The sequence below is a fragment of the Eleutherodactylus coqui genome, chromosome 9, assembly GCF_035609145.1.
Source record: "Eleutherodactylus coqui strain aEleCoq1 chromosome 9, aEleCoq1.hap1, whole genome shotgun sequence".
NCBI lineage: Eukaryota > Metazoa > Chordata > Amphibia > Anura > Eleutherodactylidae > Eleutherodactylus > Eleutherodactylus coqui.
Window position 1 is genome coordinate 25,783,977 of NC_089845.1, and position 22,760 is coordinate 25,806,736.

Sequence of the window (22,760 nt, forward strand, 5' to 3'; positions counted from 1 at the left end):
TACTCTCCTTTTAAATGTCCCTCCGGTTTAGTGCTGCTGTTCTGGTCCCAGAAGCTCTTGCAGTGTTCATGGGCCGTTCATCATTCACATGATCACTGAAGGCAATCGTTGACTTCAGTGGTCACATGCCGACATCAGCACAATCAGTGAGGCCAGTGATTGACACATGAATGATGAACCACCCCCCATGAACACTGCAGGGTTCTAAGATCACACTGGAACTGAACTATAAGGACATTTAAAAGTTGACAAAGAGTGCTCTCTCTCTTTTAGCAATATAGGGGTATATGACCAGAGCTACTATGGTTCAACCGTCCAGGGAGTGGATCTTCTGGACAGGAGGCTCCAGGTAATTCCCTCACACATCACATGATTCAGCTGCTCACAGACTCTCCGTACAGGCTACTAGGTTTCTCTTGATCACTATGCCCAGCCATGCAAACCTTGCAGCACCCTCTCATGATTGCTTGCACTCCTCAACACTGCAGACAACCAACAAGTTTCATGCCACACCTCAGCTTTTATACCACATGTTACCAGGCACAACATGTCTTCTCATTCATCTACAAAGGCAGAAGCCCACCCATCATGGTTAGCTGGTGTTGTGCACCTTCCAATATTCACTGGGTCTGGGGTAAAGACCACACAAACATGTCCACACAGACCACAACAAAGACTATTGAAATTATTCAACTGCACAGTTAAAGGGACTATATCACCATTTCTTAAGTAATTAAAACCAAATAAAAAAACATTTCCTATTTTTCGAATGTTTCCATTATTGACTGTATATTTTTTTTTTCTGTTGTCTGTACATGATTGTGGGGACTTCCTTCTTGCCTGAGCTCCACTTAATAGCATTTAGAGAGATGCTTTTCAGCAGGTTCATGGGCAATCGTACCAAGCCACAGAAAAAATGTATCATGTCATTTAGGGCTTATTCACATGAGTGTATATCAGCCAGCGTTTTCACAGCTGGCCGATATACACTACCATGTGATGCACGGGCTCAGTGTATACGCCGTCGGGTGGGGGTCTCCCATTTCCTTCCCCCGTCGGGTCAGGTCTCCCATTTCCTTCCCCCTTGCCAGCTCACCTCCTCTCTCCTCCCCTCCAGCTGTTTGCAATGGCAGGGGTGGGGCGGAGTTAAACTCCTGCCCTCCCTGCCCTTTGTCTGCAGCCAGAAAACAGTGGCAAGGGGCGGAGAGGAGAAGAGAAGGGGGAGGGAGTTTAGCAGCCACTCTGCTAAACTCTTTCCCACCTTCCTTTTTTGGCCGCTGTCATTGGCTCCCATAGGAGTCTATAGTAGCGGCCGCAGTTCAGCCAGGAAGATAGTTCCAGGACTGCGCCTGTGTGATCTAATGCATTGGAATCCAATGCATCAGATGTTAGTATATATTGGCCGGCTGTGACCGGCGTGTGTACATGCCCTTATGCTGCATGATTCAAATTGTAAAAAAATGACACAAATAAACAATGGCAGAATTGAGACTTTTTTTTTCTCCTTGCCATTTAAAAAAATATTAAAACTTGCACAATGCCTTATATGAACCCAGAAAATGGTACCAATACAAACTACAGGTCGTCACGCAAGAAACAAGCCCTCATACGGCCATGGAAAAATAAAAAAGTTACGGCTTTTGAAAAGTGGAGATGAAAATCCTCAAAAAAACGGGGCATCCTTAAACCCAAAATAGGCCGTGTCCTTAAGGGGTTAAGCATAAACAGTATAGGCTCTACTTTAACCATCACTTACTCAACACACTGTTCCGATACACCATTACCCTCTGCGGCTACATAGTAACTATCTCTGTGGCATCTGTGCTGTTACACCATGGTAATTGCAAAATAAACATTATTCATTAAAAGCGTTTTCGCTATTAAAACTGGTGTTTATATCACCTTCCTAATATACATTTGTACTTTCCTCCTCCTCACAATGTAACTCGAGCACAAATGTAACAGTTTTCCGGATAAACACTCAGCTTTTATAACATCGTCCTAGTAATTAGCAGCACTACTGGCTTTTACTCTAATAAATACTAGAATTCTAACATTTTCCTATTTTCTGTTAGCATTATATGCAGTTTTTCTAAATAAACCCTAACAAATATATGTATTTTCCTAAATACGTTAGGTTAACTTTGCTATACCCTTTACAGGTGTAATGCAATTCTGATACATGTTTTTTATCAAGAATTTTAATTTGTGTTATCCCTTTTTTTTTTTTTTTTTTTTTTTTTTTACTATGGCCTTGTATGGCACAGAGTGTTAAGGTAGCAGAAATGTAGTCCTAAGCTCTTGCTCACATCCTGAAGGTTGCGAGTTCAAGCCCCGCTTGGTTCAGGTAGCCGGCTAAAGGCCGACTCAGCTCTCCATCCTTCTGAGGTCGGTAAAATAAGGACCCAGCTTGTTGCGGGGTAATAAATAAAAAAATTACCTGAAAGCGCTGTGGAATACGTTGGCACTGTACAAATAAAAGGTCCCCGCCAAAATCCCACTTAATTTTGCCAAGACATGATCTGCCCTATAACTTTCATCAATAAACTGTAGCAGCATACCATACCTGATAATCAGTCTAATCTACAGAGTTCGTTCAGTATAATACTGTATATTAAGATTGTCATGGTCATTGCCTACAGTCTAGTGTTCAGTTGGGTACAATGTATCACATCAAGTTCATAGTAACCTGGGATAATAGAAGCAGTTCATTCTCTTTAGAGCACTCATGCACTCATATAAACTTTCATTCCCCTTCTAATACGGAAAAACTGACTTTTCATTATAGTAGAGATGAAAGGTTAAAATTATCAGTCAGTTAAAGATTACTGTGTTTTGACTCCTGATCTCTACAGTTAGATTAGAACAACTGTCAAATTGTTGCAACTGTGAGGTTTCCAAGTTGTCTTAAGCAATCAAGCTGTAAATAAACCAGCTCTTTGATTCAGTCTTGGCGATTTACCATAGGCATGTAAGTTCAAAGGGTTTTCTTCCTAAGTATTAAATTGGATATGAGAATTCGTATTTCAAGATACCTCAGACAGCTATGTGACCATCAATTCAATGTGAGTACTTGGAAGTATATACACTGTACGTGCCTGTAAAGTTGCAACTGCCAATTTTGGTCCCTTATGTAAAAAGCAATATTTGTGGATGGCAGATGAACTAAGCCTTAGATATTCATCAATTTCCAGAAAATAGTACTGCCAGAAGTTACATTTCCTTTTCTAAGTGTGCATGGGCTAAGTGGTAATAGCTTATCTAGGTAGTAAGATCAAGAAAAAATAACACACAGTCGATAACACATATAGCAGTAATCAAAATTCTAAAAATTCTTTACTCAATCAGACAGCCATGCTAAGACAGATTAACAATACTGTTGAAATCTTTTCTCTTTTAATACCATAATCATGGTTACAGATAACACTTGGCACGCTATGCTATTGCCTTTTCAATGGATTTACAATGGATTTTGTTGTGGGTCAGATGGGGTTTGTTCCACTGGATTGGTGCATAGCAAATGTGGTGCCGATATTCAGAAAGGGGTCAAAAGCAAATTTGGAAACTACAGGCCAGCAAGTCTAATTCCTATTCTAAGTAAAATGTTTGAGGGGATTCTAAGAGATGCTATCCTCCAGTATCTCAATGAAAATAGATGTATAACTCCATATCAGCATGGGTTTATGAGGGGTCACTCTGTCAAACCAGTCTGATCAGCTTCTATGTGAAGATAAGTTCCAGACTGGACCTGGGAGAGTCATGGGATCTTGCATATATTGATTCTTCCAAAGCATTTGATACTGTAACACATCAATGGTTGGTATATAAAATGAAAACGCTTGGACTGGTGAAAAAATTTGTGTAAGTGGGTAAATAAGTAGATCAGTGATAGAAAGCAGAGGGTGGTTATTAATGTTACTTACTCTGATTTGATCACTGTTACTATTGGGGTACCACAGGGATCGGTATTGGGCCCATTCTTTTTAATATATGTATTAATGATGTTGTGCAGGGATTTTACAGTAACATGTCAATATTTGCAGATAATACAAAACTATATAGTAATAAAAACAAGAAGACAGTATACATTTGCAAATGGATCTGGAGAAGTCGGGGATTTGGCAGAAAAGTGGCAAATAAGATTTAACATTGCTAAATGTAAGGCTATGCACACAGGCAGGGGAAATACATATCACCATTACATGCTAAATGGGAAACCATTGGGCACAACTCATATGAAAAAGGACTTAAGGACTTTAATTAACCCCTTCCCACTCCATGACGCATCGGTACGTCATGGAGCGGCGGGGTATGTATGAAGAGAGGTTGCGTGGCAACCTCTCTTCATACAGTGCGGGCGTCAGCGGGCGCTTCTGACAGCGGCATTTAAATCCCCCCTCGGTGAGATCAGGGGAGCCATGCAGGTGTCATGGCAGCCGGGGGCCTAATGAAAGGTCCCAGGGCTGCCTTACCAGACTGCCTATCAAGCCATCCCGTGGGGTGGCTTAATAGACTGCCTGTTAAATTGCAGTATGACGTAATGTTATAGCATTATGTCATACTGCAGGAGTGATCAAAGCATCGCATGTTAAAGTCCCCCAGAGGGACTTCAAAGTACAGTAAAAAAAAAATCAATAAAGTTTTTTTAATTGTAAAAAGAAAAAAAAAGTTATAAAAGTTTAAATCACCCTCCTTTTGCCATATCTATTATTAAAAAATCTAAATTATAAAATAAAAATATGTATTTGGTATCGCCGCGTCTGTAAAAGTCAGATATATCAAAGTAGTGCATTATTTTTCCCGCATGGTGAACGTAGTCCAAAAAAAAAAATAAAGAACGCCAGAATGCACTTTTTTAGTTACCCTGTCTCCCAGAAAAAACACAATAAAAAGCGATCAAAAAGTCGCATGGATTCCAAATTAATACTATCGAAAACTGCAGAACATCCCGCAAAAATGAGCCCTCGCTCAACTATGTTAACGGAAAAATAACCGCACAAAATGACCGCAGAAAATGTCTTTGAAAAAAAAAAGAGTAGTATAGTAAGAAAAAACCTATACAAGTTTGGTATTGTAGTAATCGTACCGACCAATAGAATAAAGTTATCATGTTGCTTTTGTTGCTGTTTGTGCGCCATAGAAACAAGATGCACTAAAAGATGGCGAAATGTCGTTTTTTTTTTTATTTTACTCCACTTGGAATTTTTTAAAAGTTTTTCAGTACATTATATGGTACTTTAAACAGCACCATTGAAAAATACAACTCGTCCAGCAAAAAAACAGCCCTCATACAGCGACATCAATGGATAAATAAAGGAGTTACGAATTTTTTGAAGGGGGGAGGAAAAAACAAAAATGGAAAAAGAAAAAGGGGCAGCGTCATTAAGGGGTTAATTGCAAACCTAACCAGAGTAACAAGTGTCAGGCAGCTGTCAAGGCAAATAGGGGGTGCCTCACAAGAGGTCTAGGCGTACATAACGAGAACATTGTTCTTCCTCATTATGAGACATGGAATATGTGGTAGAATTTTGGGCTTCAGTACTCAAGAAGGACGTATCAGAGTTTGAACAGGTTTACAGAGGGACAACTACATTAAATGGGGTGTGTGGACTGCCGGGGTCAATACAGAGATTTCTCCCATGATTTATTTATACCGAGGAATTTGACTGTAACAAGGGGGCGCCCTCTACATCTAGAGGAAAGAAGGTTTCCACATCAACGTAAAAGGGGGTTCTTTACTGTAAGAGCAGTGAGGCTATGGAACGCTCTGTTCAAGGAAGTGGTGATGATGAACTCACTAAAAGAGTACAAGAGGGGCCTGGATGCCTTTTTTGAGTGTAATAATATTATATGGTAAAGTCACTAGCTTGCTTCAGAAGGGTTCTTGATCCAGGTATTTATGTTGATTGCCAGATTTGGAGTTGGGAAATAATTTTGCCCCTAAAATTGGCTTCTACCTCATGGGGTTCTTTGCCTTCCTCTGAATCAGCATTGCAGGATAATAGACAGAACTGGATGGACATGTGTCTTTTTTCAACCTTGCACACTATGCTACTATGTTAAGCTAAGGTAACAATAGATTTTTAATAGCTTAAGATACGATAATTTTTGCAGAAAGCTATCACAGCCATGTTAAATTTGGCTACATTGGTGCTTTACAAATAGGGGCATGATAAGTAGTCATAAGAAGAAGACATAACTTGGTATGGGGCCCCACTTCATCATGATTACTCCCAGCAGTAAATTCAACACATGCTGAGCTCATTATTACTTTGGTCTTCAGTCCACAGAAATAATGCATAAAGGGCTGCAACAGTAAAAAGATAGTGTGAACAGTAATTTTAAAGATAATTAATGATGTAAATAATTACATCAAAGAAATTGAAGCTCAGAAATTGTGTGCACAGAAACTATATTGTCACAGTAGTGAAGTAATGTGCACACTGATATAAGAAAAATTAGCTAGACGGGCAGATCGGGAAATCAAAGTGGCCCCAGAAAAACAAATTAAAGTGGCTCCATGATGTAGGTAGGCCAAAATCAGAAGGATGTGGGATGATGAAGTAGGCAGGGGTCAGCAAATCACCTCCGTGGCACACATAACTCACTGCAGCAAATTTACTATGAAGTACAGCATATGTTAGAGCGTGAGGCATTCATTAAGGCACCACCTACTTGTAACTAGAGATGAGCGAGTATACTCGCTAAGGCGAACTACTCAAGCGAGTAGTGCCTTAGCCGAGTATCCTCCCGCTCGTCTGTAAAGATTTGGCTGCCGGCGCGGGTGACAGGGGAGTTGCGGCGGTGAGCAGGGGGGAGCGGGGGGGGAGAGAGATCTCCCCTCCGTTCCTCCCTGCTCTTCCCCGCCGGCCCCCGAATCTTTACAGACGAGCGGAAGGATAATTGGCTAAGGCACTACTCGCTTGAGTAGTTAGCCTTAACGAGTATACTCGCTCATCTCTACTTGTAACCTATTAAGCCTCCATGACATCTCTGAACATCATAGACTGTCTTGTCTTTAACTTTTATGACAGACATTTATGTCATGGGTCCTGTGCCCACGTGATCTCTGGGTTGACTGACAGATGAGCTGTCACTGTAATGGCCAGGATTAAAAAGACTCTAATCCCTGTTATTTAACATCCTAGATGCCATGGTCAATAGTGACAGTGGCATCTAGGTAGTTAGACAGAGGGAGGGTGCTTCCTCTGTCCCTATCAGCCCCCACAAATACAATTGCCGGATGCCAGTGGGTAACCGTGGCAGCTAGAAACCTAGAAAAGGTCTCCAGGCATGCCACAACTATTCGATTGATCCGCCTAATAGATTGATTTGTAGTTTTAGATGCACATGGCATTAAATTCCTTGCTATACTGAGTATACCAAAGATCAGATTGTCATGCCCTTAGTGGGTCTAAATACTTAACAGAATAAATGTTAATAAAGTTTAATAAAATATTTACAAAGGAAAAAAAACAACATTTTTTTTCATAGATATTAAGAAAAAATACACACGTGTAATATCGCTGTGATCATCATGACCCATATAATTACCTCCACACTATAACTGTATAAATCTCACTATACCAAGACCAACATTATCAATAATAACCCTATGTTAGTGGTAAATAATGATGTCACATTATGATCACATAGTACAACGATCACTGCAAAGATCAATATTTCTCTAATCATAACACTATATGAGGGCCAAATTATACCCCCAGTCCATGACCACATAATACCATCAGTGTGGTTGGAAAAAACTATACAAAGACCATTATTACCCCCTCATACAGTGACCATATAGCAGTATATACTACATCTACACAGGCACTCTGCAGACCCTATAAATAATTATAGTACCATGATATCCAGTGATCACTGGTGACACCCCTTCTGACTGAAGCCATTTAATTTCCCTTTTTCTGCATCTGGCCCATACTTTCATGATGATTTCTACTAGTCACAACTTTGTCTCTACAGAATTTGACACTGACATCTATGCCTCATCAAATTTCCAGGAACCTGTCTTTGTTTTCCAAACTTATACATAATCTCCCCATCCATAATGCCTGTGTGACAAACGGTAATAGTATTCCTTTTTATGCTTCCCATAGGCTCCACACAGTAAGTGCCACTTTCTATGGCCTACACACAGCAAATAGGCCTCCACTCAATAATAATGTTATCCCTATGATTCCACTCAATAAAACTGCTTCCCTTATGCCCTCCTTACCAATATTACCCAAATAGGCCCTAACTCAATCATAATGCCCCCTACAGCCCCGTAGTCAGTTATAATGTCTCATATAGGTCCCCACTCTGTAATAAGTCTCCATACATGACTCCACACATTAGTAATGCCCCATATAGGTTCCCACTCAGTAATAATGCCCCATATAGACCCTGGCTCAGTAGTAATGTCCTTTACAGACCTCCATGCAGTACTAATGTCCCATATAAGCCCTCACACAGTAATAACGCCCAATATAGACCCCTACTCAGTAATAATGCCCCATATAGACCCCCACTAAGTAACAATACTTCTCATAGACCCATACTCAATAATAATGCTCCATGTAGGCCCCCCACTCAGTAACAATGCTATATATAGGTCCCTGACTCAGTGATATTGCCCCATACAGCCACCCTTCAACCTCATTAACTGTGTGTCTCATAGTCTCCAGACCGCCACAATGGCATTTATATATAGAAAAGACTTATAATAATCTGTATCACTCCTTCTGCTCCTGGCCTCTGTAGACCATGCCCACTGTTCACCCACTGAGTGCAAGTAGAGAGATCATGTGATCGCTGTCGTCAGTTCCTGACTGTAGCACTCACGTGATTGTCACATGATTTCTCAACCCGGAACTCAGCAGTTGAACAGTGCAGTACCGGGTGCGGACTGCAGAGGCCAAAAGCAGAGTGAGTGACACAGGTGAGTATAACTGATTATTAATATTTTTTGGACATTTAATTGATTTTAAAAAATATTTTCCTCCTCTACCGGCCCCAAGGTCCGACAGTCTGTAGATAGATAGAAATACTTGAGATAATTCATATAACTAATCTCATAGCATGATATTAATCTATTTAATTATGCCGCAGCACAGGAATCACAAGCGATAGCACAGTAAAAAAAGAGAGGCACACAGTGATGTTACAATAAAGGAATACATACAACAGAATCAGGGGCGTAGCTAAAGGCTCATGGGCCCAGGTGCAAGAATTTATCTTGGGGTCCCCCAACTATAATGCTTTATTCATAGTACTCGGCTCCCTATATAGAAAAGAGAGGCCTTATGGCCCCCTAAGGTTCCTGGGCCCGGGTGCAACCGCATCCCCTGCACCCTCTATAGTTATGCCAGTGAGCAGTATCATAGCAAAGGAGTAGCACACATCACTTACACTAAAGAAATGCCACTTTATTAGAAACACCCATCTAGTAGTGTATTAGACCTTCTTTGGCTTTCAGAATCCCATCAGTATTCCATCTCTACAAGGTTGAACTGTTACCATCTAGCAGGAAGGACTCAGCAATTTATGCTGTTTGACCAAACTTCTGACTCGTTCATTAGCATGGTGCAACAGAAGTCTGAATTCATCTAATCAGGAGATGCTCTACCACTGCTAAATTAACTAATTTTTATGCTCTTTTGACAACAATGACACTCTAGCTGGTCATTTGCTGTTATACCATTATAACCCGTGCCACGGAACAATGAATTGTGTGTTCAGGTACATTAGTTGGAACACCAGTTTTGTATTTGGCTGCAATTTGCTTGACTGTGCACCTCCCGTTTGTCACTATTCTTGACATCCTCCTCTGATCCCATTTGTTGGCATGCTTTTTATATCCACAGAATTCTGTTTAGCTGGATGTTTCTCTTTAATTATTTGATTTTCCCTTTCTTATGTGGATTCACACTCAAACTGAACCACAGAAAACGTGTTTACTTGATTTTATGTTGCACTCTGACATTAAGTGCCTAATTTCCATGCCGGGAAAGGCATGTGTGCCTTATAACATGACCATTCAGTGTATTCAGAATAGTACAGGGATAACACAGAAATGTTAAATTACAGGGATAGCGGGTATAGAAACAATTGGGATGATGTACTCAGCGAGGGTGCAAAAATGAATCTTGGTGGTGGATAGCAAAACATGGAATGTTGCCCAATGGAATCCTTTATTTCTGTCATCCATAGTCATCACTAACTCTACTGTGCGTCTTTGTGGACATTGGGCACCCTGGTGGGCATTATAGTAGCTGCCTCTCCTGCCATCCTGATATTTACAGATGCATTTTTTGACACATGCATTTAGACATTTTTGGGCATCGCCCATTTTGACTGCTTGTAGTTGATGTTCTGCTAGAATGCTGAATGCCTCTTGTAGAAGACAGGGTAGTTCCAGTGTTAGAACGTTTGTTTTTAATAAACAGAAATAAAAGACTAAGGCCTTTATATACATGGGTCATTGTATCTCATGAGTTTTGTGTGTTACGAGAGGCACAAAACGCACGTGGAAATGGAACCCGTTATTTGCAACAGGTGTATTTACAATGTGTGATTTTTCTCAGAACATACAGTTATTTTTCTATTTTTTGGGCCATATCGTTACGTTTTTTTATGGGAGCAAAAAAATAAAAAGCGTATTGCACACAAACAGAAGTCATTTACAGGTAATTTAAATTATAATTTTTCCTATTGAAATAGCATGCGATCTTTACGCGCATGAAGATTACGTGTGTGGTGATACAAAGCGCATAAATATCACAAGAAAAATTGCTAGAGCAATATCAATCGGAGTTTTTTAGAGCAATATTGCACTTTCACATACCCGAGACAATCGTGCGAGATTTATGCTTCACCAGGTGCACAAATCTAGCACGAATATGAACTCTATTCTTTTGAATGGGGTCATATACGTACGTGCATGAGCATTTTTGTCCTGTATCGCGGTGCTGAAAAAAAATCCCGGCATGTCCTATCTTTGGGCTTTCCCTTAGAATGGGGCAAGAAAAAGCAATGAACGGCGTGCGAGGTGCACGCAGGGAGATCGCACGTTCCTGACCACCATATTGGGCATATCACGCTGGGCCGTGTGAAATTAGCCTTACACATTAAATAATAACATTTTCTTTTGTGTCTTGATGCCAAGATTCATCATAACTGCACTACATGTAAAACTGACATCGTAAAGACAATCCCCAGAATAAGAAAATCACTCAGACCTTTATTCCTATTCAAAAATTGAAGTTTCTTGTAGAAAAAAAACCCTTTGAAAGATATTATAAATGTAGCAACGCTGGATTTAGAGCTTAACTGATTCTTTTCTTTAACACATAAAAGGTAATCTGTCACCTACCTTTAGCCCTGTAAGCTAAGTGTATGGGCTGAAGTAGGTGACCCATGGAGCTCTGGGATGCCAGCTTTATACTTACCCTCCCATCATTCCCTCGATATGCACTGAAAGCCGTCGCTAAATGCATTCAGCCGCATTGCTAAGTAGTCGGCACCATTATAAAATTAGAGGAGGCTGACGACCAGCAGCACTACTCAATGGATTCAGCTGCGGGTTTTAACACTTACACTGGGAGCAACGATGGGGAAGGCAAGTATAAAAACTTATACCCCCGGACTCAGTGGGTCACCTACTTTCAGCCCATAAGTTTAGTTTATAGGGCTAAAAGTAGGTGACAGATTCCCTTCAACAGCTCTGGTTAGCAGGAATACGCCCTCTTTAAGCAATAGGATTTATTAATAAATAGTGCATATTGGTGCTCTTAGTAATTTGCATAGATTGTACTCTTTAGGTAAGACTGTTAATAGCTGTCTTAGTTTAAAGAGTCCTAGTTTTGCAGCTGTGACCCTGCTGACACCAATGATTTCTTTCTGTTGGTTATACTCACTCCCATTCATCCATATGGGCTCTTCTTATACTTGGCTCCTAGCTCTTTGAATGTGTTAAGTGGGTGGTCCGCTCTGCTCACTGTCAATGGGTGATGTCCGACCTGATTGACATTGAGTGATGGAGACTGCCCACTTGACACATTCACAGCACTGGGGGGTGAGCAGCCAAATCTAAGAAGAGCGCTTATGGAAGAACGACAGTCGGTATAAGCAAAAGCACGATTGGATTCAGTAGGGCTGCTCCTGGAAAGCTCTGTAGCCAGGCCGCTGACATGAAGTCATGATAGATCCTTTTTAAAGATGACCTGTCCTATAATAATTGAGTTACTTTGCCTGGAATCTTATAAAACAGCAAACTGAACAAGATTATGTATGGTAAGCGAAAACCTTCTCAAGTACAGTGGTGCCTTAGCTTAAGAGTTTAATTTGTTCTGTGATGGGGCTCTTAATGCAAAACACTCTTATGTCAAATCAATTTCCCCCATTGAAATGAATTGAAATGCCATTAATCCGTTCCGGACCTACCCAAAACACGGCATCAATTCCTTAAATTTTTTCAGTATCTCTGCTTGCTGTCACGGAATAACACAAGATGAAAACCATCACAACACTCATTCTAGAAATCAGATCTCCCTTTTGTAAAGAGTCGGGGACAAATGTCATCATAATATCACCAGTACAGATAATGGGTTCTTGGTAGTAAATGGTTCCGATTCAGTGACAGCAGGACGACACCCTGACAGACAGGAGTAATAACTAACAGGGAGTAGAGAGAGCTGGAGATATGGCTGTAATTGAGGGGGTACTGCAGTTCACCCCTATAACATGGTAAGGACAGAGCTGTGACATATAACAGACTACCAGGCAGTCAGCAAAGCACTACAGCGGCTCCTTGTGCCCATAAAGCTGCACACGGCACAGCCGACTCATCCCCATCACTCCTCGCAATGCTTCTCCCTTACCTGCTACAGCCCGCTGGCTTCTGATTGGCTGCTGCGCCATATGATATAACCGTGAGATTCCCGGAGACAGTGGCAGCAATGCGCATGCGCAGTGAAGTCACCTATCTCTGGTGGAATGCAGAAGCAGGCTCGTAATCTGAGTTTTTGATCTTAAATCGGAGCAAAACTTCGGGAGAGAGCCTGCTCGCAAGTCAAGAAGCTGGCAAACTAAGGCACTCGCAAGCTGAGGCACCAGTGTAATTTTTGTTTTACTCTACTGACAAGCCCTGTTTTTGCAACATCACTGATAAATTAATTTCGATACAAATATATTGAAAGAATAACTTGACTTGTAATGCATTATGATAACTTTCTGTTCTACTGTTTGCTCACCTTTTAATTGCTTTACAATGGCTTTTGCTGTGTAGAGAGAACAATGGCTTTTGGATGGCTTATCAAAATGGAGCTTGTTGCAGAAAGTTGTCACAGTCAAGTTGTTCAGAAGTGGAAAAGCTTAAAAGTAAATTACTATTGATGACCTGTCCTCAGAATAGGTCATCAATAGTAAATTGGCTGGGGTCCACTGCTCGGGACCCCAAGAGATCAGCTAATTATGTATCTGCTGACAGAGCAGCATATGCATAGGGGCTGGAGCAAAAGCAGATGCTCAAACCCCTTTATAGTGGCCGATGCTTGTAACTGCAGGCACGGCTCCCACTGATTTCAAGGAGAGCTGCGTTTGCAGTAGGTACACCGGGGCTGAGGCAACACTTCCGCTCCAATCCCCCTGTGCAGAGGCGAAACTTGAAGCTCCCGGGCCCCAATGCAAAACTTGTAACAGGGCCCCCAACTATAATGCTTTACTCATAGTACTGGGTTCCCAATATGGAGAGGAGAGGCCTTATGGGCCCCCTAAGGCTCCTGGGCCCGGGTGCAACCGCATCCCCTACATCCTCTATAGTTACGCCCCTGCCCCTGTGTATTTAAAGCAGCACACAATCAGCAGATTGGTCAGGGTCCCAAGCGGAGTATCCCAGCCAATCAACTATTGATGATCTACCTTGAGGATAAGTCATCAATAGTATTTTCCCCAGAAAACCTCTTTTCACTTTTAACTCGTTATAAAAACTTTCTTTGCCATGTTTTTTTCCCATTGAATTACTTTACAATGTTTTTTTATTGTGTTAAAATTAAGAGAGCGATAGATCTTCAATGACTTAAGAGAAGAGAACTTTCTTTCACCAGTTATCACAGACGAGTTAAGCTCTGCTACATCGGTACTTTTACCTATGCCAAGAGTTTACTTGTATCAGTAATGTAATTCTTTACTCATGCTCTTCGAAAGGCAAAAAGAAAAAAAAAATCAGTCCCTGCAAGCAATGTGTAAATATGCAACATTAAATAATGTTAATACGCGAACATAATGTTATGTAGAAAACAATGATTACTCTTTAGATTTTCAGATGGTTTAGCTTTCACAACAATGCACCACTTATGCAAATCCATCCTTGTTCAGCCAAATGCTTGGATGCTGTTAGAATTAAACAATATACTCCACACATGATTAGTGTTGTAAATAACGGCAAAACAAACTTAATTGGCCATTAATCTTTTCAACTTTGCTGTTATAGGACAGAATGGCTTGAAACATATTTTCAAGGGACTACAAAAAGCCCAAGCAGATGTTGTAATGGAATCAACTGTAGATGTAGCAAGTAAAAAGTGGTGGTTTGCTAACTGGTCCTATCGACTGTTCATTTGTCTCATGTTCATGTGTAATCTGCAGGAGTTATTAGGATAGTCCAAGAAGCAATCAGCTGGGGAAGGGTACATGGAGCATAGATGACTTTGTATCAGAACAGTGTAGTGCAATCTGCCTAAGGGCGCTTTTAGACGGAGGGAGAAATTGTTCGCCTGAGCGAATGAGCGAATAATGACACAGTTTGCTCGCAGATAAATTGTTTTTGTTGTTTTTTTACAGGATACTTCAATCATGCAGTTTACTGTATCAGTGAATGAGAACGACTGAAGGATCAGTGTTTAAAGCGAACGATTAGCAAACTAGTCACTGATGATATTTATGCTTGCATCAAGGGGACAATGAACAAAAAGAAAACAGATCATCATTAGAGATGAGCGAACGTACTTGTTTCGAGTAATTACTCGATCGAACACCGCGATTTTCGAGTACTTCAGTACTCGGGTGAGAAGATTCGGGGGGCGCCGGGGGCAGGGGAGGCATGGCAGCGCAGGGGGTAGCAGCGGGGAACAGGGAGGAGCCCTCTCTGTCTCCCTCTCCCCCCCACTCCCTGCTGCAACCCCCCACTCACCCACGGCGCCCCCCGAATCTTTTCGCCCGAGAATGGAAGTACTCGAAAATCGCGGTACTCGGGCAAAAAAGGGGCGTGGCTGAGTACGCTCGCTCATCTCTAATCATCATTCATTCATAATCAATCATCATTCATCGGCTGTGGCTACACTAAACAATTAGCGTTCAAATTTATTGATCCACTGATTATTTTGAACCATAATCATTCCATGTAAAAGCACGCTTAGGGTTCTTTCCCAAGAGCGCATATACGGCAATGGAGTTTTTACATTTTCACGCCTGCTCCGTATAAACGCCTGCATAGACATTTTTCTCCGCGATCACGACCAGCGTTTTCTCGTCCATTCACACGACCACAAGTGTAGTTTTTAGCTAAAAAATACGACGCATCCTGGAAAAACCTCGCTCTGCCAAAATCCTCGGAATGCCATCCGGTGTCTATATAGAGGCACCTGTAAGCTTTTTGCAGCTTTGGACACTGCAGAAATGCTTTCCCCTCCCTTCTCTTTCCCTGCTCCCATAGGAGTCTATAGGACCCACCGATGTATATTGGCCAAAATATAGTTCTGTTTTTCGCACTGCTGGCATATTTACACACCATATTTTCGTCTGTGTGAGCAGCTGCATTGGAAACCAATGCTTCATGTTGGTATTGTATATATGCCCAGGCATGAATATGATGAATATATGCGCTTGTGGGAATGAAGCCTTAGAGCTTTTGTGGCTGCTTTGAAGAGTCAAGTGCTCACATTCAAGAGATTTTCTACCGCACACTGGAATCTGGCTAAGGGAACTGAATGACATTCTTTAATATCTAAGAACCTGCAGTAATCCAGCACCCTCTACTTCTATATTCTCTGAGGTTAGGAACGATTTTTTCCCTTAAATTAGAAAAATTAACTTCTTCTTCATTGGGGTATTTTTGCTTTCCTCTGGATAAACATTGGGGGAGAGGGGAGTGGGGGGTAACAGGCTAGACTGGATGAACATATGTATTTTTCAGCCTTAGGGCTCAGTCCCACGGGCGCATCGGCACCCGTACACCGGCGGCGATGCGCCCGTGTGACTGACAGTTAGAAGACGGCTGTACCTGAAGACGGCCGTCTCTCTCCAGCGCTGATGAAGGAACACATGACCGGCAAAGGAGCCGGTCACATGTTCTTCCTCCCGGCGCTGCAGAGAGACGTCCGTCTTCAGGTACGTCCGTCTGCTGGCTGCAGTAACACAAGCGCCGATGCGCCCGTGTGACTGAGCCCTGACTAAAACATTAAAATGTGTCACATTAAAAGCATATTAAAATAAAGTGCAGAATCCCATACTATTATGTGTTTCAAACTCTTCGCTTCTTAGTCATAGTTTACTAAGTGACAAATGCTGCAGTTCTCATTTCTGCAAGTCTTTGGACCACTGAGCTTCCCACAAGCCAGACGGTTTTCTATGTGCTGAAGGATAATGGCTGAGTATATGATTCATTGTAGACAGCTGATACTGTGAGGATTTATTCTGACACTCGTGTCCCGAGGTATTTTGGGTCTCGATACCAAGAAAAAAGTTTCACCTTTAGAAATGAAGCATTTCAAAGATGATATTTTATATTTCATAGTCCAAATGTTTACTTTCTTGGCAGAACACAAAGGTCTTTCTTATTACTTAAAATTGGAGCTGGTAGGATTTTTTCTTTTGTAGGTCTTATTTAGACAAAAAATTCTCAAACAAGCAATTTTTTAAAAATTTCTCTCACATTCTCTTGTAAAGTACTTTGTTGTACATGTAGGTGCGCACCTATGTACGCACCTATGTACGCGCAAAAACACGCTTGTGTGAATCCACCCTTAATGACGTGCCCCCCCCTTTTTTTTTCATTTTCGTTTTTTCCTCGCCCTTTTAAAAAAATCATAACTCCTTTATTTATCCATTGACATCACTGTATGAGGGCTTGTTTTTTGCGAGAGAAGTTGTAGTTTTCAATGGTGCTATTTTAAGTACCATATATTGCACTGAAAAACGTTTAAAAAATTCTAAGTGGAGTAAAATGAAAAAGAAAACGACATTCCGCCATGTTTCAGTGCGTCTTGTTTCTATGGCGCACAAACTGCAACAAAAACGACATGATAACTTTATTATATGGGTCAGTACGATTGCTACGATACCAAATTTAGATTTAGTTGTTTTTGTTTTTTTTACTGTACTACTTTTTTTTTCAAACACATTTAAGTTTTTTAATCATTTTCTGCAGTCATCTTATGCGCGCAATAACTTTTTTATTTTTCCGTCGATGTAGTTGAGCGAGGGCACATTTTTTGCGGGATGTTCTGTAGTTTTCATTAGTACCAATTCAGAATACATATAACTTTTTGATCGCTTTTTATTGCACTTTTTCTGGGAGACAGGGTGACAGAAAAAGTGCATTTCTGGCGTTCTTTATTTTTTTTTCGGACAACGTTCACTGTGCGCGGTAAATAATGCACTAGTTTGATAGATCGGACTTTTACAAACAAGGCGATACCAAATATGTATTTTTATTTTATTATTTAGATTTTTTTAATTATAGATATGGCAAAAGGGGGGTGATTTAAACTTTTATTACTTTTTTTTTGCAATTAAAAAAACTTTATTGATCTAGGCAGTCTCCTAAGGCAGCCCCGGGCCTTTCAGAAGGCCCCCGGCTGCTATGACACCTGGATGCCTCCGCCGAATTATGTTTGGGGGATTTAAATTCCTCTGTCAGAATTGAAATCGACATTTAAAGGGTTAATAGCCGCGATCAGCCATATGGTCGATTGCAGCTATTGCCCGCAGGTGTCAGGCCTTAGTCAGACGGGCGTTTTTTCACGCGATTTGCGGATCGCATGACTGATGCGCATCCGCAAATCGCGTGACCGGGGCCCGAAAATCGTCCGAAAATCTGCTCCTAGCCGCGTTTCATTAGAAACGGGCCGGAGCTGTCCAGCGCATTGCATTCAATGGAGCCGGCAATACAGCCGTCTCCATTGAAAGCAATGCGCTGCGGCGAGTGTGGATGAATTGTCAGGAAGGGCTTAAATATATAAGCCCTTCCCTGCAATTCATCCAGAAATGTGTTCATGAATGGGTGTGAGTGAGACCTGCCTCTGATTGACTCAGGCTGAGCCAATCAGGGGACAGGTCTGACTCACACCCCCTTCACACCCACTGCTGGCCGGCCGCGCTGAACTCCAGCTGCCAGGACAAGGTGAGTATATATATATTTTTTTGTTTTAACACTTTTCTGGATGAATTGCAGGGAAGGGCTTATATATTTAAGCCCTTCCCGACAATTCATCCAGCGCTGTCCGGCAGCCCATTGCTTTCAATGGAGCCGGCTGTATTACCGGCTCCATTGAATTCAATGGGCAAACATCGTTCTTCTCTGCCACAGCTGTTACAGCAGTGGCAGAGGAGAATGATTTGTCTTCTATATGTTCTCAATGGGGTCGGCGCTGCTGCCGCCGGCCCCATTGAGCGCATACAGAGAAGAGAACAGGAATCACAGATCGCAGATAGGTGCGATCTGCGATTTCTGTTCCATAATTTATCGGACGAGCGCATAAAAAGCGCTCATGTGTCCGATACCATTGCAAAGCAATGGTTTTAAAAAATCGCCTGACGCATGCGCAAATCGCGCAAAAAAACGCCCGTCTGACTAAGGCCTCAGCTGTAATAAACAGCTGACGCCCGCGCTGTATGAAGAAAGGTCACCCCACAACCACTCTTCCTACATACCCTGACGCCGCAGGATGTAAATGTATGTCCTGGAGCGGGAAGGGGTTAAACAGCATCTTTTTACAGAACATTTTTTGAAATTTTTTTGTTTTACAACTTTGTAAACTGATAGAAAATTAGGCATTTAACTAAAGGCCATTTCTATATCAATTGAAACTAAATGTAATGCTGAATTCTATACAAAAAAGAGTTCACATATATGTAGTACCAAATATTCCAATTATGACCTACTTACTCCACATTTAATATCCATCATTATTTGGCTTTCATGTTTTAAAACAGCATCACAGCATCGTCTCATTAATCAACCAGGTGTTTGAAGCTCTTCCTTTGTATTTCACCGTGCCAAGAAACAACTATAGCTTTTTATTTGATTGATGGCTCATTCATACAATGCTTTTCACATGATGCATTCAGCAAAACATAATATTTTCTATAAACATGTAACATTACAGTATTCACAATTTTGTTAGCTACTGTACATGCATACACACATGGACGCTGATCAGTCACCATATTCAAACCTTTGACATTTATTATTTCATTACAATGGCACTTATCAAGGAGTGTGATATATTAACCCCTTAACGACGGCCCCATCGGGAAACTACGTCCTCAGAAAGTGGGCCTTAATCCTAGAGGACGTAGTTTTATGCATCCTCTTTGGATTGATGCCCACTGGCCTGAGGACGTGACAGCTCCATGCTGTCGGTGCCCGCAGGTAGCCGACAGCATGGAGCTGTCATCCCAGGATGCGGGCAGTCCCCCCCGGCATTGCGATCGGCGCTATAAAATGAATAGCGCCGATCGCAAAAAAGTAAATAAAACAGTGTAAAAAAGTAGTAATTCAGCTGCTATGATGGATCGGATCCATCACGGCAGCTGAAAATACTCACACGGCTTGTCGGCGGTGTCCCCCGGAGATCTGGTCCTCCCGGACCCGCCGGCGGCCTTCTGCGCATGCGCGCCTGACGATGACGTCACGCGCACGCGCAGAAGCCCGGGTGTCCCCGGCAAATTTAAAATCTCCTGGCTCCCGGCTCCTGAAGGTAGCCGGGAACCAGGAGGTGTTACCGGGGACCACTGTGAGCGGTCCCCGGGCCCGCGATCACCGCTATCCATTGCGATAGCGGTGATCGCGAAAAAGTTTAAAAAGTAAAACAAAAGTAAAGTTTCACCTCCCCTCATGGATCGGATCCATGAGGGGAGGTGAAGATACTCACCCCCGGTCCTCTGCGATGTCCCGATGTCCCGAGACCCGAAATCCCCGTCTGCGCATGCGCGCCCGATGATTGACATCGGGCGCGTGCACAGAGGGGCTCGAGCCCCGAGAAATTCAAAATTGCTCTGCTCCTGGCTGCCATGTGTAGCCAAGAGCAGAGGGATGTCACCAGGGCCATGATCACTGTCATCCAATGGATGACAGTGATCATGTAAAGTAAAAAAAAAAGTGCAAAAAGTAAAAAAATAAAAATAAAAAAAGGGGTAAAAGGTAAAAAAAAAAAAGTGCAAAAAGTAAAAAAAAAGTTTAAAAAAGCTTGCGTTTCATCTCCCCCCACGGATCATATCCGTGAGGGAGGATGAAATGACGTACCTAAGGCCTGCGGATTTATCCGCGGACCTCAACCCAGCTTCTGCGCACGCGCCCGTCACCAATGTGGCAGGCGCATGCGCAAAAGCCGTGTTTTTTTTAAATCTCCCTGCTCCTGGCTACAAAACTTAGCCGAGAGCCTGGAGATTTCACGGAGGGCCGCGGTGAGCGGTTCCTGATCACGTGTTCGCCGTTATCCAAAGAATAATGGCGATCACGTAAAAGTTAAAAAAAGGTGAAGCTTCATCTCCCCTCACCGATGCGATCGGTGAGAGGAGATAACATTTTTTAACGGAGGCCTCCATATTTGCACCCCGATGCAATCTTCTTCCGTGAACTTTCCCGTATTCTGCGCATTGCAACCGCTGACAAAACACCGGACACATGCGCAGGAGTCGGGGAGCACAGGAAACTTAATATCTCCTTGCTCTCGGCTACCAACGGTCACCGAGAGCCTGGAGCACTGACGGGTGGCCTCGTTGTGCGGTCCCCGGTCACGTGAAAAAATGGTAGCGATCTACCTTTGGCCGGTCTCACATGACCGGATAGGAATTACCGATTCCGCATGCGTTTGATTAGCGGTAATACGCAGATCAATCGCATTGGATTACACAATTCCGCTCACATTAGCGGGTTGGAATTGCGTAATCCACTCTCAGAAAAGAGAACGCAGCAGGTTCTATTTTACCGCGGATATCCGCAACATAGAGCCCATTGTGCTCCATGGTCATGGATATACCCGCAGCCCATACGCAACTACGTTGTATACTGGCTGCGGGTACCTGTGTCATCGCTAAGCGACGGTGCGGGAAGTACAAACAAAAAAAAAAGTGTACTGCGCATGACCGCCCGAGTAAGTACGCAGTTATGCGCAGTACATTACGCGGCCGTACGCAGGGTCACAGCCGGGCTCACAGCCGGGATCCACCTACGGCTGTGTGAGCCCGGCGTTATTCAGACCGCTACCTGTAATACGCAATTTACAAGAAGCCCCGGGAACGCTCGCCTTCCTGCAGTTCCAGGAGCAGCTTGTTGAGCGCCTTCTGTGTGAGACCGCCGCACCTCATCAAGCTTACGGAGACTCAGACAGCGCCACTTTTTACACCCCATCCCCGCCACTGAGGTCAAAAAATGACTCCCAAAAAGCATGAGAGGAGGGGGGATACCCGATTTTATTGCCCCATGTGCCCATCCCAACCAGCCTCCATAATTACCCGTCTTTGGAAATACTACACAGTTCACATTATTACTTTTATCTAAGATTTGGGGAACGCCGAAAAGGGCGTGGAGGGAGGGGGGGGGATTTTAGGGAGTCAATTTTTATTCCGTACAAATGAGCAATGGGGCCTGGAATTTATTCAGTTATGCCCTGCAATCCAACTGGTGTTCCCTCCATTACAGGCCTTGCCATGTTTCCTGTAAGTAGATTAGGGCCACAATGGGTATGTTTTTGAACACGGGACAAACGGGGGTATCCATTTGGGGGTGAACATCTTCATTCCTATGTAAACTGTACAAAAAAAAAAGTTTTTAAATTGACAAAATTGCCAAAAAAATGAAAATTGTAATTTTTTTCTTCTGCTTTGCTGAAATTTATTCAAATACTGTGTGGTCAAAATACGCAGTACACCCCTAAATGAATTTGTTAAGGGGTCTAGTTTTTAAAATGGGGATATTTGTGGGGGTCTTTATAGTTTTGGACGCTCAATGACTCTATAAGTGGGCAATGGGGCCTGGAATTTATTCCGTTGTACCCTAAAATCCAACGGGTGCTCCTTCCATTATAGGCCTAGCCATGCGTCCTTTAAGTAGATTGGGGCCACAAGGGGTATGGTTCTGAACACGGGACAAACAGGGGTATCCATTTTGGGGTGAAAGTCTTCATCCCTATGTGTGCTGTACAAAAAAAAACAGTTTTTAAATTGATACAACTGCCAAAAAAATGAAAATTGTAATTTTTTTCCTACTGCTTTGCTTAGATTTATTCAAAAATTGTAGGGTAAAAATACACAGTACATCCCCTAGATAAATTCGTTAGGGGGTCTAGTTTTCAAAATGGGATCATTTGTGGGGGTTCTCTGTCGTTTTGGCCGCTCAAGGGCTCTACAAGTGTGCAATGGGGTCTAAATCACCTTCATGCTAAATTTCTGTTCTGAAAGCCACCGACTACTCCTTTCATTTTGGGCCCCGTTGTGCATCCAGACAAAAGATTAGGGCCACAATGGATATGTCTCTG